The sequence below is a fragment of the Lasioglossum baleicum genome, unplaced genomic scaffold, assembly GCF_051020765.1.
Source record: "Lasioglossum baleicum unplaced genomic scaffold, iyLasBale1 scaffold0213, whole genome shotgun sequence".
Taxonomy (NCBI): Eukaryota; Metazoa; Arthropoda; class Insecta; order Hymenoptera; family Halictidae; genus Lasioglossum; species Lasioglossum baleicum.
In genome coordinates, this window is record NW_027469273.1 from 1 (window position 1) to 20,526 (window position 20,526).

Below are 20,526 nucleotides of genomic sequence, written 5' to 3' on the forward strand. Positions count from 1 at the left end.
ATTATTTTATTTAATTATTTACTAATTGCATTATTGATGTCAATTATTTTAATCTATTCAGGATTTACTCTTTCAATGTGTTATAATTATATATTAAAATATAATTTAAAAAATCAATTATATATATAATTTATACATTAATTTTAGGTATACGATTTGTAATAATTCAATTATTTGAATATATTTATTCGTATTTCACAATTATTGGTAGTGTTTTTTGTTCATTATATTTTTTAATAACAGGATTCCATGGATTTCATGTATTAATTGGATTAATTATATTATTTTATACATTTTTACGATTAAAATTTAATCATTTTTCAAAATCTCATCATATTATTTTTGAATTTTCAGTTTGATATTGGAATTTTGAAGAATTAATATGATTAATTTTATATTTTAAATTATATTTATTAGATTTAATTTATTATATATAGTAGAAATAAATACATTTAATTTCCAATTAAATAATTATTATAAAATTAACATACATAAAATACTTATTATAATAAATTTTATTTATTTATTTTAAAAAAACAGTATTTAAAAGTAAATATTAATCGTTATAATCCATAACTTCCTAATTTTAAGATAATTGATGCTAGAATTATTGAACCATAAAAAGGTGCTTCTACATGAGATTCTAATAACCAAGAATGTATCATATATATAGGAATTTTAACTAAAAATGATAATAATATATAAATAAATATAAATATTGAAATATAATTACTAGTTAATTCTATTTATTAAAAATTTAAATTATTGCTTTTTGTATATAAATGTGAAAGAATAAATAATAAAGGCAATGAAAAAATTAACGTATAAAATATCAAATTAAATCCTGCTAAAATTCGATTTATAGAATTACATCAATTTATTAATAATAAGAAAATAATTAATAATCTAGCTACAAATATTAAATAAAAAAATAAGCAATTCATAGAAATAAAAAAAAATATAAATATCATTATTATATAATTAATTAATGAACATAATTTATATTCTTTATTTAAATTTAACAAAATGAAAGAAAAAATTCATAAAGTTAAAATTAATAAATTAAAAGAATAAAACCTTAATCTTAAATCTATAATAATGAACCTTAAATCTAATCAATTTAATTTTATCATTACAAAAAAAGTTACTGAATATAATAAATTAATTTAATTAATACATAAATTAAATTAATTTTAAATAAACAAAAAATATTAATAATAAAATTAGTAATTCATTCATTTGAAAATTTTAATTAATTAACATAATTAATTTAATTTTTTGATGGCAATATATATAATTTAATCTTACTATTAATGATAACCCTAAAATTGCTTCTCTTACTGAATAAATTAAATATATTAAATATATTCACATATTGTTATTACAAATTAAATATATTAAATTAGTAAAAGAAATATATTCAATTAAAATTAAAAATATTAAAAAATAATTATTAATATAAAATAATATAATGAATTTAAACACTAAAATAATAATTATAATTTCAACAATTATTGTAGTTTAATAAAAATATTAATTTTGCAAATTAATAATAATAATTAATTATTTGAAGCTAAATAATATTTTTATATTAATAAAGTTCAAAAAAATTTTTTAATAAAATTATTATAGTATCCAAAAATTTGTTTCTAAGAACAATTTTTTGGAAATGAAATTAAATATCATAATATACATATACATATATATAAATATAATTTATAATAATAATAAATACAATAACAATAAATTTAACATCATTAATTATATCACTATTAATTATAAATTTAATGTTAGAAATTAATAATTTTTATTCTCGTGTGACATATATATTATTTTTTTTAAATCATTGTTTTAATTATAATGTATTTTTTATATATAAATTAATTACATCTATAAATATTTACATTTCAGGTATTATAATTATTTTTTCTTATTTTATTATTTTATTAAATTTACCAAAATTTAAATGTAATGAAATTAATATCCTATGAATTTAATAATAAATTATTTTTTATTTAAAAATTACTTATTTAATAATTTAAATTTAAATTTAAATACTAATTTAATAATAATAATTGAAATGAAAAAATTTATTCAAATATTAATATACTATTTCTTATAATTATAATATTATTTGTTACTATATATTTTTCAGTTAAAATAACATCCATTATGAAAAAATGAATACGAAAAAAAATATAAATTAATATGAGTAAATGTAAATAATTAAAAAGTAATAAAACCGTAAATAAATAAAACTAAATATAAATTTTAATGTTTTATTACTCTTTAAGTTTTTATATAAATATTAATATTTTATATTTTGCATAGTAATTTATATTATTGATATTGTATATAGATATTAATATTATTATACCTATAAATATTAATATTATATGAAATTTTGGATCAATTCTTGATTTATTTTTATTAATTCAAATTTTTTCAGGTTTTATTTTATCATTAAATTATTGTACAAATATTAATTTTGTGTTTATAGGAATTTCTCGTATTATAAAAGATGTAAATTCTGTATGACAGATTCGATTAATTCATATAAATGGAGTATCTTTTTATTTTATAATGATATATTTACATATTGCACGAAATTTATTTTATTATTCATTTAAATTAAGTATAGTTTGAAATATTGGAACTACAATTTTTTTATTATCAATAATAACAGCATTTATAGGATATGTTTTACCATGTGAACAAATATCGTTTTGAGGAGCTATAGTAAATACAGATTTTGTATCAGCAATTCCTTATATTGGTCAATTATTAGTAGAATGAATTTCAGGAGGATTTTCAATTAATAATTCAACATTAAATCGATTTTTATCTGTACATTTTATTTCACCATTAATTATTATAATAATAGTAATAGTACATTTAATTACTTCATATATTACCGGATCAACAAATCCTGTAGGAACAAATAGAAACATTTATATAATTCCATTTTATCCTTATTTTATAATTAAAGATTTAATAGGATTCATTATTATTCAAACTTTGTTTGTATTTATTAACATTCAATTTCCTTATTATTTTGGAGATCCTGATAATTTTGAAATAGCTATTTCAACAATTACACCAGTTCAGATTAAACCAGAATGATAATTTTTATTTGCTTATTCAATTTTACGATCAATTCCTAATGACTTTGGAGGAGTAATTAGATTAATATTTTCAATTTTAATCTTATTTACATTACCTTTAATAAATAATAATTATTTAAAAAATTTTAAAAATTGTCCTATTAGACAATACTATTATTGATATTTTATTAACAATTTTTTAATATTAACATGATTCGAAGGACAAATTATTGAACATCCTTATATTTATTTAAATATTTTTTTTTACTTCATCATATTTTTTATGTTAGATTATATCATTTAAATTAAATAAATTTTGAGATTATTTAATTTATTAAATTTAATAAACTTGAATAAGTATATATTTTAAAAATATATTATAAAAATTAAATTTTTCATTAACTTAAAAAAAAATTATAATTTTTTTTGGTAAATGTATTAATATTAAACAATTTAAAATAATAATTAATATATCAGTCCAACAAAAACTTATTGACTGATCAAATCGAATACGTGATAATAATGCTCGAATTCAAATTAATAAAATAAAATTAAACATATGAGTAATAAAAAATAATAATGATCAATAACTATAATTAAAAATATAATTAAAAATAATAATCTTATAAATATAATATTTAAATATTCCGATAAAAAAATTATTGTAAATATTCTTCTATGATATTCATTATTAAAACCAGAAGCTAATTCCGATTCTCCTTCAATTAAATCAAAAGTTGTTCGATTTAGATCAACCAATAAACTAATAAAAAATATATAACATATAGGATTTAATGAAATAAAAAATATAATATTCAATTGATTTAATTTTAAATTCCTTAAAGAAAATCGTTATATTAAAATAAAAGAAATTATAGTTATAAAAAATATTCTAATCTCAAATGAAATTATTCGAGCAATTGATCGAATAGAACCTAATATTGCATAATTATTATATGAAAATCAACCAATTAAAAAAACTGGAAAAGTTATTAATCTTATAATAAAGAGAACAAAAATTATTGAATATTTAGATTCAATAAATATATTTAAATTAATTCAAGTAAAATTAATCATTAAAGAAACGATAAAATAACTGTAATTATTGGACTGATAATAAATATTAAGCTATAATTAAGAATAAATCATTCTTTAGTTAATAATATTAGGTTGGGGAAAAAGAAATCCATTATTTTTTCGGTAGATGGCTGTAGTGATCGATATCTCGTAAATTATCGATCAAACAATTTCAAATTTATGCTCGTTGTCAAGGTAACAGTTCGCACTAAAAGAATTCGTTTGCAGTTTTTTGTTTTGTCCATTCAGTTCTGAGTTACACGGCGTTAAAGATGGAAGTCAACAAAGAGAAAATTCGGTACATTTTACAGTTTTTCTTTGATAAGGGCGAAAATGCAAGTCAGGCGGCTGAAAATGTGAATAGTGTTTATGGTCCCGATACTGTAACAGCTAATTACGCGCAATTTTGGTTTCGTCGATTCCGTTCGGGTATTTTTGACGTTAAGGATGCCCCTCGCACAGGCAGGCCCGTCGTCGAAAATGTCGAGAAAGTCACTGAAATCATCGAAGTGGACCGGCATGTTAGTAGTCGTAGCATCGCCCAGGAGTTAAAGATCGACCACAAAACAGTTTTAAACCATTTGTACAAAGCTGGGTTTAAAAAAAAGCTTGATGTTTGGATGCCACACCAATTAACACCAAAAAACATGAAGGATCGAATTTCCATCTGCGAAGCCTTGGCCAAACGTAATGAAATCAACCCATTTCTTAAACGGATGGTGACTGGGGATGAGAAATGGGTCACATACGACAACATTATGCGAAAGCGATCGTGGTCACAGCGCGGTGAAGCAGCTCAGACGGTGGCCAAACCGGGACTAACGGCCAGGAAGGTTCTGCTTTGCGTTTGGTGGGATTGGAAAGGAATCATTTATTACGAGTTGCTTCCATATGGCCAAACATTAAATTCAGACATCTATTGTCAACAACTGGACCGTCTGAAGCGAGCAATTGACCAGAAACGGCCAGAATTGGCCAACAGAAGAGGTGTCGTGTTCCATCAGGACAACTCCAGGCCACACACTTCTATAGTGACTCGTCAGAAACTCCGGGAGCTTGGTTGGGAAGTTTTGATGCATCCACCATACAGTCCGGACCTCGCACCAAGCGATTACCATCTTTTTCTTGCATTGCAAAACTTTTTTAGTGATAAGAAATTGGCATCAATGGAAGAGTGTGAAAATCAATTGCTGGAGTTTTTCGCTAATAAGGAACAAGACTTTTATGAGAGAGGCATAATGAAGCTACCATTCAAATGGCAACAAATTATAGAACAAAATGGTGCATATTTGACCTAAATCGGACAATGCAAAACATGTTAAATAAAGTCTTGAAGTTCACGTAAAAATAATGGATTTCTTTTTCCCCAACCTATTATTAAAGCATCTCTAAGAGGTTGAGATAAACCTAAAAGTCCAATCTTATTTGGTCCTGTTCGATATTGAATGTATAATAATAATTTACGTTCAAGTAAAGTTAAAAGGGCAAACCCAATTAACAAGAAAATCATTATAATTAAAAAATTTAATATTCAAAAGTAATAATAAATTTTATAAAATAAAATTATTATTTATTTTATACCTAATATAATTTATTTAAACTCTAAATTTTACACACTTTAATTTGTTAAAATAATTATATTAATTTTAATTTTTAAATATTCATTATATACAATAAAATTATTTCTCAATGAAAGTCCTGTCGTACAACTAATTAATCAAATTATTATAGATAGAAACAGATCTGACTTACGTCGATGTGAACTCAAATCATGTAAGAATTCAAAAGTCGAGAAGAATTGACTTTTAAATTTCTACATCTAAAATTTATCTTAATTCAACATCGAGGTCGCAATCATCTTTATTTATTTGTTATTTAAATAGATATTCCGCTGTTATCCCTAAGGTAATTTATTCTTCTAATTAGTATTATTATATAAAATTTAAATATTTCCCTAAATCAAAGTTTAATAAATATTATAATATAAAGTTTAATAAATTTACAAATCCTCCCAATTAAATATTAATTTGTTAGTATTAATTGAACATATTATGAATTATTATTAAATTAATATCAAATTCTATAGGGTCTTATAGTCCCATAATCTAATTTTAGCATTTTATCTGAGAATATACATTAATCAATTATAATTGAGACAGTATATATTTCATTCAATCTTTCATTCCATCCTTTAATTAAAAGACAAATGATTATGCTACCTTAGCACAGGCAATATACTGCATCTATTTAAAAATTCATTCAGCAGATATGACTTTAAATTAAATTCTAAAAGACATGTTTTTGATAAACAGGTGAATATATATATATATATATATATATATATATATATATATATATATATATATATATAAATTTGCCTAACTCCTTAATTATAAATATTAATAATTAATCAAATTTATATTAATAAATAATTACTAATTTAATCATTATAATAAATTTTTAATAGTTTAAAATCTTTTTTTCAAATTATTATATTAAATAATTAAACTTCTATAATTTCAATTCTAAATTATTATATATTTTTTATTTATAATTATTTTTAAATTAATAAACATAAATAATAATAAATTTAAATTGTGATTTATAAATTTATAGTTTATTCCATAAATTTTAAATATAAAAATTTTAATTATATATTAATTATATAATTAAAAAGAAATTATATCGAAATTTAATTTAACTTTTTAAAAACTGGATATCAATAAATTCGAATAGCATTTAACTTCTAATTGTAAATTTATAATTTTTATTCTACACAAAAAGTTATTTATATTTAGCTCATTTATTTTCGAGATAATTTAATATAATTAAATTAAATTAATTAACCTTGATTTAAAAGGTATAAAATAACTTTCATTTTATATAATATAAATTAAATTTCAATTCCATTACTTACTATATATTTAAATATAATTAATTCTAATTAAATACTTAAACATTTAATATTAATTATAATTTTAATTGTTATAAATCTATTTATGAATTAAAAAATAATTTACAAATTCAATAATTTTGAATGTATAATATTTATTTTATAAAAATTTAATTCATATAAATTGATATTAATTAAAAATATTAATAATTATTAAGTTTAAAATTTTATGAACTAAAAACACTTCCCAGTACCTTTACTATGTTACGACGTATTGCATTTATAATGAAATTCACGGGCAATTTGTACATCTTGTTTATTATATTCAGTATAAATAATTATTTATATTCACTGATAAATCCTCCTTCAAATCAATATTAAAATTAAATTATTCAAAATTAAATATTATTATAACTAATTTTATCTTAAATTTCCTCTATTCTGATTAGAATTTATATTATATCAAATTTTGATAAATTTATAATTTATTATTTACAATAAATCTGGGAACAACAATACATAAAGAAAATATTTAAGTATATCTTATCGTGGATTATCAAATTGATAAACTAGTTTTCCTAAATAAGTAAAAAGACTGGAATATTAATTTTAATGATTTACATTTAATTAATAAATAATTAATTATTTTCTATAAAAGGGTACCTAATCCTGGCTTTTAATAAAATTTTTAAGATCTATTTAATTAAAAATTAAATTTAAATATAATTTAAAAATTTCATCTATAATTTATTTATTTCATTAATTGACGAATATAAAATAAACAATTTCAATTGATTTAATTAATTTATAAAAATAGTTTAACCGCTATTGCTGGCTCCAAATTTATCTTTCTCAAAATTAATTTTCAAATCTAATTTTCATTAATTGTCATAGAAATTAAATACTAAAATAAATATTTATTTTGAATATTAAATTTTTTTATATTATATTAATATTTAATATAAATTAAATAACAAATTTATTAGTTTAACTAATTATTAAAACAATATAAAAATTTTTATATATTTTATTAAAAATTTATTGAAATTTCGATTTAAACTTAATTTTAACTTAAAATTGCAAATTTTATATTATAAATTATAACTAAAAACCTATTTAAAATTACAAACTTAATTTATTCCTTTTTGTGTAAAAAAATATTTTATAAAATTCTATGATAATTATTATACTTACAACAAATTTTATTAATATACATATATATATATATATATATATATATATATATATATATATTTAAACATATAATAATTAAAGTACAATAAATAATTTAATAGCCATTAATATTAAAATATTTATAGTATTTATATCCATAAATAAATTATTACACAAAATAATTAATATACCTATAAATGAATAATATTAATAAAACTATAAAATATTAAAGTAAATTATAATTTATTGAATTTATATTCTTAATTAAATTAAATAATTAATATCCCTATAAATATTAATAAGCTATATTCATTTAATATTTATTGGTTTTCTATCACTAAATAAATTAAATAATTAATAAACCTATTAATGTTAAAAAAAATTTAATATTTATATCCTTAAATAAAATATTATAAAGTAATTAATAAACCTACAAATAATATTAATAAGACTATAAAATATTAAAATAATTTATAATATTTATAGATTTGAAATTCGTAAATAAATTAAATAATTAATAAACCTATAAGGCTTTAAAATAAATTATAATATTTATAGATTTCATATTCAAAATAAGTCAAATAATTAATAATCCTATAAATATTAAAATTATGTTAATTTAACATTTATAGGTTTTGTATCCCTAAATAAATTAAGTAATTAGTAAACCTATTAATATTAAAAAATTTTTTTTTACTTATAGATATTGTATCCTTAAATAAATAAAACAATTCATAAACTATATTTAATAAATATTTATTTAATATTCATAGATTTAAATAAATTATTACAACATAATTAATAAACATATAAATAGTAAATAAATTATATTTCAAATTATAATTATTTAATAAACTAATGTTATAATTTAATTATGATTATTTTCTACTCGACTAAAATAATATAAAATTGAATAGTTGTACTACTCGACTAAAATAGTATGATATTATTGATACCATTAAAATAGTGTAAAATTAATTATTTATAATAAATTAATATATACTACTCGACAAAAATAATATAAAATTAATTGTTTATAATAAATTAATTTATACTACTCGACTAAAATAGTATAAAACTAATTGTTTATACTACTATAATACTATAAAATTATGTATTTATAGTAAATTAGTTTATACTACCCGACTAAAATAGTATAAAATTGATTATTTATAATAAACTGATTTATACTACTCGACAAAAATAATATAAAATTAATTGTTTAAAATAAATAAATTTATACTACGCGACTAAAATAGTATAAAACTAATTATTTATACTACTATAATACTATAAAATTATGTATCTATAGTAAATTAGTTTATACTACCCGACTAAAATAGTATAAAATTAATTATTTATAATAAATTGATTTATACTACTCGACTAAAATAGTATAAAATTACTTGTTTATAATAAATTAATATATACTACTCGACTAAAATAGTATAAAATTAATTATTTGTACTACCTAAATAGTATAAAATTAATTGTTAAACAAATTTCATATAAAATTTTATTTTATAATATATCGATAGATTACCAGCTTAATAGTCTATAAGCTTAATAATTTGCTGATTTATATTTTAAGTTTAATAGAACTTGTCAACAGTAGAAAATTTCAATGGAACAAGTTTTCATATTACATATGCAATAAAATTAGCTAACCACTATACTAGTTGTAAATGTAAATAGAGCAAATTATACGCATTAAAATTTGTCAACAGTAGAAAATTTCAATAGAACAAATTTTCATATTATACATGCAATAAAATTAGCTCACCACAATACTAGTCGAAAATGTCAATGCAGAAAACTTGACACTATAACATTTGTCAACAGTAGATAATATCAATTAGTTCTCGCTATGTACATTAAAGTAGAAGGTCAATCCGTCGGAGGACATTACCAAATGGTATAAAGTCATTCTTTTACCGAATACATAACCTTCCTAGAACCCAACCCGCTTTAACGAGTTTCATGCTTACTTTTTGAGGAAATAAACGAGTATTCATTATAGCAGAAGCACACATTATTTTCAAACATGAAAAAGAAGATCGAGTGTCAAACCCTTCGAGATCGTTACCAACTTCTTTCTGAATCGTACGTTTGAGTCAATAGCTTCACCTACCATTGTGGTACCGAGAGTCAAGCCCAGAATGCCAGGAGTAAACACACTGAAAGTATTGTTAGTTGACGACCGTAACTGACGGTTTGAATATTAAAATAAAGCCTCAAACCGTTCCAGGACGATATCAATTGCTATAAAGTCGATCGTTTTGCCGAAGACCTTACCCGTCAAAAAACAAACCTGCTGTTTGGGGGGGGGGGGGTATAGCTTCGTGTTCCGAGATAAAAATTAGTATTCGTTTTAGTGTCGAGCACCTTAACTGCACGTATGAAATAGAAGATCGAGGGTTTAACCATTCGAAAACGTTACCACTTTCTTGGAGAGACGAACGGCTAAGTCCATAGCTTCACGCATTCCAATAATCTACGAGTCAAACCATGTATGCCCGGAGTAAATGATACTAATTCGCTACCATCAACACTGAGAAAGACACTTGCTGCAGCGGGTTGGGCTTCTCGGAAGGTATGGCCTTCGGTAAAAAGTTTAAAGCTATACGAATAAATACCGTTCTACAACGATTCGACGTGCGACTTTCATATTCGAACCGTGAATAAATATGTCTATTGCCAATACGTTTCAGCAGATTTATTCCTGGAGTGCCTGGTCTTAATCTCAGAATCCCAGGATAGGTGAAGCGCTTGACTTGGCGATCGACTCTCAACGAAATGTCACGTTCCCGATCCATTTGACAACTGACTTTCTAATTGATACAAGCAATTTAGGGGCCAGTCACTGATATGGATACTAATTTCTTTCTCTGAGCACGAAGTTATACAATCTGTACAGCGGGTTATGTTCTCGGAAGGAAAGGACTTCGGTGAAAAGTGTGACTCTATACCAATTGATAATGATCTCCGACGAGTATGACTCTCTACTTTAATACTCATTCCGTGAATTACGGTGGGAATTGCCTATCAAGTTCAGCGATTTACTCCGAAATGACTTGTTTCACTCACGGAATCACAGGGTGGGTTGCCGCCATCGACTTGGCCGGTTTTGTTCTCAAAGGTAGTGGTATCGCTCTCGAACGGATATTACTCTCGTGTTTTCTTTCATGCATGAAAATAAGGCGTTCGTCTGCTAAAACATCTGCTAATTTGTTTCCGCCAACTCCAATCAGGACACTATATATGGCGTGATGGGCTCATCGGACGGTAAGGCCTCCGGTAAAAAATTTGACTCTACACCAAAGATAAAGCTCTATAACCATTTGACGCCCTACCATAGTATTCATACCGTGAATAAGGTGTCTATTGCCAATACTGCACAGCAAATTTACTCTCGGAATACCTGGTATAACTCTCGAAATCGTAGGATACGTGAAACTATTGACTTAGCCGTTCGTCTCTCACAGAAGATGGTAATGTCCTATAACGGTTTGACACTCGATCTTGTCAGTCATACATGAAATGAAGGTACTCGTCAGTAAATGTATACTAGTTGGTACTTCTGAATATGGTGTTATACTCTCGAATCGGCGAGTTTGCTTCTCCGAATGTAATGGTCATCGGTAATGTGTTTGTCTTTATACCAATTGGCGATTCACTCAAAATGTTTTTGCCCTCTTCTTTTTTATTCAAACGTGAAATAAGGTGTCTATTGGCAATACTTTCAGCGAACTTACTCTCAGCTTTCCCGGGTTGATTCTCGGAATCATGGGGTAGGTGAAGCTATTGACTTATCCTTTCGTCTCTCACAGACCGCGGTAACCTTCTCGAACGGTATTGACGCTCCATTTAAATATTCAAACCGTGTATGAAGGTGTTTATTACTAATACTCACCATCGGATATACTTTAGCATACCTGGTTTAACACTGTGAATCACAGGAGAGGTGAGGAGCTACTTACCTATCCGTTCTAATTTACCTTTCTTCGGTAAAACGTTTTACTGTATACCAACTGGAAACGCAGTCGAACGGATTGTCTCTACTTTAATATTCATACCGCGAATTCGGGCGACTATTTGCCAATACTCTACAGAGAATTTACTCCCGATATACATGCTTTGATTTTTCGGTATCGCAGGATTCGTGAAGCTATGAACTTAGCCATACCACTCTCTCAAAGAAGAAGGTATCGTTCTCTATAAAGTATGAGCATCGATCTTCAAATTCATACATGAAATTAAAGTGCCCGAAACAAGAAATATAATAATTTGATCTCTGATCACGAAGACGTACCCTCGATGCAGCGCGTTCACTTATCGTAGGCAAAGCCCTTGTTTAATGAGTGTGACTCTATAATTGTACGCAACGTTCATCTACGTTTTGACGCCCCCGCTTTATTATTCATACTGCGAAATAGGCGTATCTATTGTCATACTGTGCAGCGCGTTTCCTCCCGGAATACCCTTGTTTGTCTCTCGGATTGTGAGGATAAGTTTAGCTATTGAATTAGGAGTTCGTCTCTAGGAGAAAGGTTTTATCGGATCTCCATCGGTGTGACTCGCGATAATTCTATTCACGCATGAAAATAAGGTGTGCGTCTCTTTAAACTGACTTCTGATCTGATTCCGTGATCAATAATCCTGCGCTCGCAACAACTGGTTCCGGTTCATGGAAGGCAAGGTATCCAGTAAAAAGTTTGACTACATACCATTTGGCAATGTTCTCCGATGGACCGACATACAACTTTAATATTCAAACTGTGATTAAGGTGTCTATTGCCAACACTATGCAACGGATTTACTTAGGAACACATGGTATGACTCTCGGAAACGCACGGTATATGACGCTAATGTCGTATCTGTTAGGATAATCATATAATGTTGTAACGGTCACGAACTGATTTACCCTCTGTCACCTAATTTATACATGAAATTAAGATGAAATCACTATAATATATACAAATGTGATTCTCCGAACACGTTGCTATACTCTCGAGTACGGCAGGATAGCCTCTCGAACCGTAAGGCATTCGGTAAACGGATTGAATCTATAGCAATTAGTAACGTTCTCACAAGGTGTGGCGCTCTATTTTAATATTCTCTCTGCGAATTAAGGTATCTATTGCTAGTACTCTTCAGCGTATTTACGCCCGGAATACCTTGATTTGCTCTCGGAATCATAGAATAGGTGAAGCTAATAACTAAGGCGTTCGGTTCTCAACTATGCTGATAACGTTCTCGAACGGTTTGACAATCGTTCTTGTGATTTATAGATGAAGTTAAGGTGCCGTCACTAAAATTTATACTATTATCCTTCTCTGACCATGGAGTTATGCTCTCGATACTGCGGGTTAGTTTCTCGGAAGGCACGCCCTTCGGTGAAAGGTGGACTCCTATACCAATAGGTAACGTTGTACAAATGTGTGACCCTGTACTCTTTAATGTTCATTCCGAGAACTTTTGGTTTGAGTGCCGGTACAGTTCAGCAGATTTACTCCTGGAATACCAGGCTTGACTCCCGTAATCACATCTAACGTTGAAGCTATTGACTATGCCGTTCGACTCTCAAAGAAGGTGGGCACTTCCGGAAGGGTATTACCAATAAACACCCTAATCCGCGGTTTGATTGGTAAAGTAGAACGTCAAACCGTGTGAGTAGGTTATCAATTACTATAAATTCAAATTCATTACCGAAGTCCTTACGGTCCGAAAAACTAACCCGCTGAATCGACATGACAACCTTCATGCTCAGAAGAAAAAAATTAATATTCCTTTCAGTGACGGGCACCATAACTTCATGTACGATTTAGAAGTTTGATGGTCAAACCGTTCGAGAACGTTGCCACGTTCTGAGAGAGTCGAAAGTCTAAGTAAATAGCTTCATCCATCCTGCGATTCCGAGAGTCAAACCATGTTATTCCTGGAGTGAATGCGTTGAATAGTATTGGAAACTGACACCTGAAATCACGTCTTGAATATTACTGTAGAGCGTCATACCGTTTGAGAGCGTTACCAATTTGTATAAAAGTCAAACGCTTTAACGAAGGCCTTACTATCCGGGAACCTGAGCGCCTTCATCGGGGAATGATTTCGTGTTCGGAGAAAGAAAATTAATATTCATTCCAGTGTCGACATGTTAACTTCAAGTGAATTAGAAGATCGATTGTCAAACCGTTCGAGGATGTTACCACCTTTTTTGGGGGTCGAGCGATCAAGTCAATAGCTCCACATATCCCACGATTCCGAGAGTCCTAACGAGGTAATCCTCGAGTATTGGCAATAGATACCTAAATTCGCGGAATGAATATTGAAGTGGAGCGTCACACGCTGTGAGAACGGAACTAATTGCTATAAAGTCAAACGTTTTACCGATTGCCTTACCGTCAGAGAATGCATCCCACCGTATCGAGAGTATAGCTACGTGTTTAGGCAAACACATTGGTGTACAATTTTGTGACCTCACCTTAAATTCATGTATGAATTATAAGATCGGGGGTCAAACCCTGCGAGAACGATACCAACTTCTTTGAGATTAGGACGGCTAAGTCAATAGCTTCATGCATCCTGTCATCTAAAGAAGTAAAACCAGGTATTTCCGGAGCAACTCCGCTGAAAAGCCTTGGCAATAGACACATTAGTTCACGGTATGAATATTAAAGCAGAGCGACAAAACTTTTGATGGCGTTACCAAATTGTTATAAAGCCCAACATATTACCGAAGGCCTTACCTTCTGCAATCCCCACCGGTTTCATCGAGAGAATAAGTTAGTGTTCCAGAGAAAGAAACTAGTATTAATTTTAGTGACAGGCATCTTAACTTGATGTCTTATTTAGAAGCTCGATGGTCAAACATTTCGAGAACGTTACCACCTTCTTTGAGAGTCAACAGATGAGTCAATAGCGTCACCTATCCTGTGATTTCGAGGGTCCAATCAGGTAATATCAAAGTAAATCCGCTGACGAGTATTGCCAATTGACACCTTAATTCCAGGTTTGAATATTAAAGTAGAGCTTCAAATCGTTTGAGAACGCAACCAATTGGCATTACGACATACTATTTACCTGATACCTTACCTACCGTGAACCAAACCCGCCGTACCGAGAGTATAACTTTGTGCTGAATGAGATACAATACTTTACAATTTAGCAACGGGCACCCTAATTTCATGAATGGATTAGAAGATAGAGATATAAACGGATCGAGAACGTTCGCACCTTATTTGGGATTCAAAAGGGCTAAGTTAATTGCTTCACATATCCTGCGATTCCGACAATCAAACCTGGTATTCCGGTAATAAATGCGCTTAACAGAATTGGTATTGGACACCATCATTCAGGATTTGAATATTAAAGTAGAGCGTCAAACAGTTAAGAACGTTACAAGATGCTATAATGTCAAACGTTTTACATATGTCCTTACCCTCCGTGAACATAATCCGCTGTCTCCACAGTATAAATTCATGACGAGAGACACAAATTAGTATACATTTTAGTGACGGGCACCTTAACTTCACGTATGTATTAAAAGATCGAGTGTCAGACGATTCGAGATCGTTACCACCCTGCATGAGAGTGGAACGGCTGAGTCAATCGACACAGCCATCCTGTGATTCCGTATAATCTAACCTGGTGTTCCCGGCGGAAAACAACGTCACATTATTGGCAGTAGACACCTTAATTCACGCTATGAATATTAAGGTAGAGAGTCAAACCGTCGGAGAACATTACACGTAAGTATAAAGTCATTCCGTTTAGACATTACCTTACCTTCCGAAAACATTACTGGCAGCAGGGACTGTGCAGCTTCGTGTTCAGTGAAACATATTAGTATCCATTTTTGTGACGGGACCATTAATTTAATGCATGAATGAGAGGATCGCGAGTCAAACCGTTTCAGAACGTTACCTCCTTGTTAGAGTATCGCATATGTATGACAATAGCTTCACCAATACTGCGATTCCGAGAGCAATACCTGGTATCTGAGGAGTACATCCGCTGAACAGTATTGGCAATGCATACCTTGACTCACAGTTTGTATATCAAAGTAGAGCGTCAAACCCTTTGAGAACGTTGCCAATTGATATAAGGTCATAATTTTTTACCGGATACCTTAGACTCCGGGAACATAATCCGCGGTACCGTGGGTATAACATCGTGCTCATGGAAACAAATTGGTATATATTTTATCAGACGCGAACCTCAATTTCATGTATCAATAAGAATACCACGTGTCAAACAGCTCGCGAACCTTACCACCTTCTGTGATAGACGAACGGCAAAGTCAATAGCTTCAGCTATCCGGTTATTCGGAGAGAAAAATCAGGTATTCCTGCAGTAAATCCACTGAACTGTATTCGCAATACACACCTGAATGCACGGTTTGTATATTAAGGTGGAGTGTCAAACCGTAGGAGGATATTACCAATTCGAATGCAGTCATTCTTCTTGCCGAATATCATAACATCCGAGAACCGAACCCGCTGTGGCGAGTGTCCTCGTTATTGCTCACGGAAACAAATTAGTGGACATACTTGCAGAAGGACACCACATTTCAATGAATGAATATCATAATGGTGAGTCAAACCGTTCCAGAACGTTTCCACTTTCTTTGTGATATCGCACATATAACACAATAGCTTTACCTATCCTGCCATTCCGAGAATGTAACCAAGTAGTCCGGGAGTAAATCCGCTGAAGGGAATTGGAAATTGATACCTTAATTCGCGGATTGCATATTAAAATATTGTATCACACCGTTGTAGAACGATGCATATTGGTATACTGTCAATCTCTTCACCGACGGCCGTACCTTCTGAGGTCACATCCCGTTGGATCGAGAGAATAAGTTCGTGTGCAGAGATGGAAATATTTATACATTTTTGTGACATGCACCTTAATTTTAGGTATGAATAAGAAAATCGATTGAAAACCATTCAACAACGTTTACACCTTTGTTGCGAGTCGCATAGCTAAGGCAACATCTTCACGTGTCCTGTCATTCCAAGAGCCATTAATGTTATTTTGTGAGTAAATTTGGTGAACAGTATTGGCAGTAGACGCCTGACTTCACGGTATGAATATTAAAGTGTAGATAATCCGTTGAATTACGTTTCCAGTTGGTATGCAGTAAAACGTTTTACCGAAGAACTTACTTTCAGCGAACGTAGCTCGCTGTATCGCGAGTGTAACTTCGTGTTCATAGAATGAAATTAGTACAAATTTTAGTGCGGGGCAACTGAACTTCATGTATGAATATGATGACCCTGTGTCAAACAGATGAAGGACGTTACCATCTTTCTCGATTGTCGTACAGAGCTCAGTCAATAGCTACAACTATCCCGTTATTCCGAGAGTCAATACGGGAAAACCCAGAGTAAGTCCGCTGATGGGTATTGACAATAGACACCTCAACGCACGGTGTATATATTAAAGCTGGCCGTCAAGCCATTGAATGACATTATCATGTCGAGATGGGTTAAACTTCCTACGGAATGCCTTACGCTGTATTGAGAGTATGACACCGTCTTCAGAGGTACGAAATCGAATACAGTTTAGTGACGAGCACCATAATTTCATGCGTGAAATGAAAGACAGAGGGTCAAGCCATGCGAAAACGTTTCCACCTTCTGTGACAGACGAACAGCTATGTCAATACCATCAGCCATCCTGTGATGCCGAGAGTCAAACCTGGTATTCCGGGAGCAAATCCGCTGAACTGTATTGGCAATTGTCTCCATAATTCACGATTTGAATATTAAAGTAGAACGTCAAATCGTTTTAGGGGGTTGCCATTTTGTATAAAGTCAAACACTTCACCGATAGGCTTATGTTTGGAGAAGCTGACCAGCCGTTTCGAGAGTATGACTTCAAGTTCAGTGAACGAAATTAGTATTCATTTCAGGGATGGCCACCTTATCTTGTGTATGAAGTGAAAGGTCGAAGGTCAGACAATTCGAGAATGTTAGCACATTCTGTGAAATACGAACAGATAAGTAAGTAGCTCCACCTCTCCTGTGATTCAGAGTGTTAAAGCAGGTAAGCCGAGAGAAAATCCGCTGAAGAGTATTAGTAATAAACACCTTCATTCACGGTTGGAATAGTAAAATTGAGCTTCAAACCGTATGAGAACGTTATATATTGTTGCAAAGTCAAACGTTTTACCAAAGGCCGTACCATACGCGAACCACACCCGCTTCATCGAGAGTATAACATCGAGTTTAGAGGGTAATTTTACTATACAATTTAGTGATGGCACCGTATCTTCATGCATGAATTAGAAGATCGAGGGTCAACACGTTCGAGAGCGTATCCACCTTCTGTTAGACACAAACGGCTAAGTCAATAGTTTCACCTATGTAGTGATTAGGAGTATCAAAAATCAGGTATTGCTGGAGTAAATCCGGTGAGCAGTATTGCTATCAGATACAGTAATTCACGGTTTGAATATTAAACTCACACGAGAAATGACGGTAGAACGTTACATATTCGCCTAGATTAAAATTTTAACCGAAGGCATATCCGACCGAGAATCTAACCCGTTGTAGCATGCGTCTAGCATAATGTTATCTGAAACAAGTTAGTAGACTGTTTAGCAGACGCACACCTTATATGCATGTATGAATAGCAAAATCGAGCGTCAGACTGTTCAAGAACGCTCTCACCTTCTTTGCTGTCCGCACAGCTACTTCAATAGCTTCAACTATCCTGTGATTCAGACAATGAAACCAGGTTCTGCGGGATTATATAGGCTGAACAGTATTGGCAGTAGATACATTTATTCCCAGTTTGCATATTGAAGTACGGCGTCAAACTGTTTGCGAGCGTTAACAATTGGCATAATGTCAAACACTTTACTGTAGACCTTACCCGCCGAAGAATTAATCGGCTGTATCGAATGTATAACATGGAGCTCAGAGGACCAAACGAGTAATCAATTTAGCGCAGTGCATCTTAATTTCGTGAACGAAATAGAAGATCGCGGTTCAAACAATTCCAGAACGTCACCACCTTCTTTGCAGAACGAATGGCTAAGTAAATAGCTACACCTATCCTGTGATTCCGAAAGTCCAATCAGGTATTCCGCGAGAAGATCTGCATTTCACTGTGGGAAATAGGCACCCTATTTCACGATATAAATATTAAAGTAAATAGTCAAACCGTTGTAGCACATTATCTATTGATGGAGTGTAAAAGTTTTAAAGGAAGTCCTTACCGTCCGAGAAGCAATCCCTCTGTATGACGAGTATAGCTACGCACTCACACAAGCAAATTCATATACATTTTAGTGTCGTGAACCATAATTTCATACATGAATTAGAAGATCGAATGTCAAACCGATCGAGAACATTACAGCCTTCTTTGAGAGTCGACCGGCTAAGTATATACCTTAATTTATCCTATGGTTCCGAGAAACAAACCAGGTATTCCTAGGGCGATTCCGCACATGGGTATTGTCAATCGATAGCTTAACTTGTGGAGTGGTTACTAAAATAGGGCGTCGCACTGTGTGAGAATGTTACTTATTCCTCCAAAATCAAATGTTTTACCGAATGACTTAACGTCTGACAAGCTAACCCCCCTTATCGAGAGTATAACTGTGTGACCAGGGATACACATTAGTATTCATTTCAGTGACGGGCACCATAAGCACAGGTATAAATTAGAAGATCGATGGTCTATCCGTTCGAGAACGTTGCCACCTTCTACGAGTGACGAACGGCTAAGTAAATAGTATCCTGCGATTCCGGAACTCAAACCAGGCATTCCAGAAGTAAATCCGCTTAACAGTATTGGCAATAGACACCTTGTTTCACAGTTTGAATATTAATGTGGAGAGACAATCCGTTTGAGAACATAACCAATTTGTATAAAGTCATACCTTTTACCGCATACATTACCACCCGAGAACCTATCCAGCAGTAACGAGTATCATGCTTGATGCCCACGGAAACAAATTAGAAGACCTTTTATCCGACGCACAGCCTCCTTCGTATATAAATGCGAAAATCGACATTCAGACCGTTCAACAGCGGTCCCACCTTCCTTATGTATCGAACAGCTATGTCACGAGCTTCGACTTTCTTGCTATTCTGATAGTCAAGCCAGGCATCCCGGGAGTAAATTCGCGGTCCAGTATTCGCAATAGACTCCCTAATTCACGGTGCGAGTACTAAAGCACAGTGTCCAACCGTTGCAGAACGTTCCTTATTGGTATAGAGGCAATCTTTTCACGGATGCCATATCTTCCGAGAAGCTAACCTG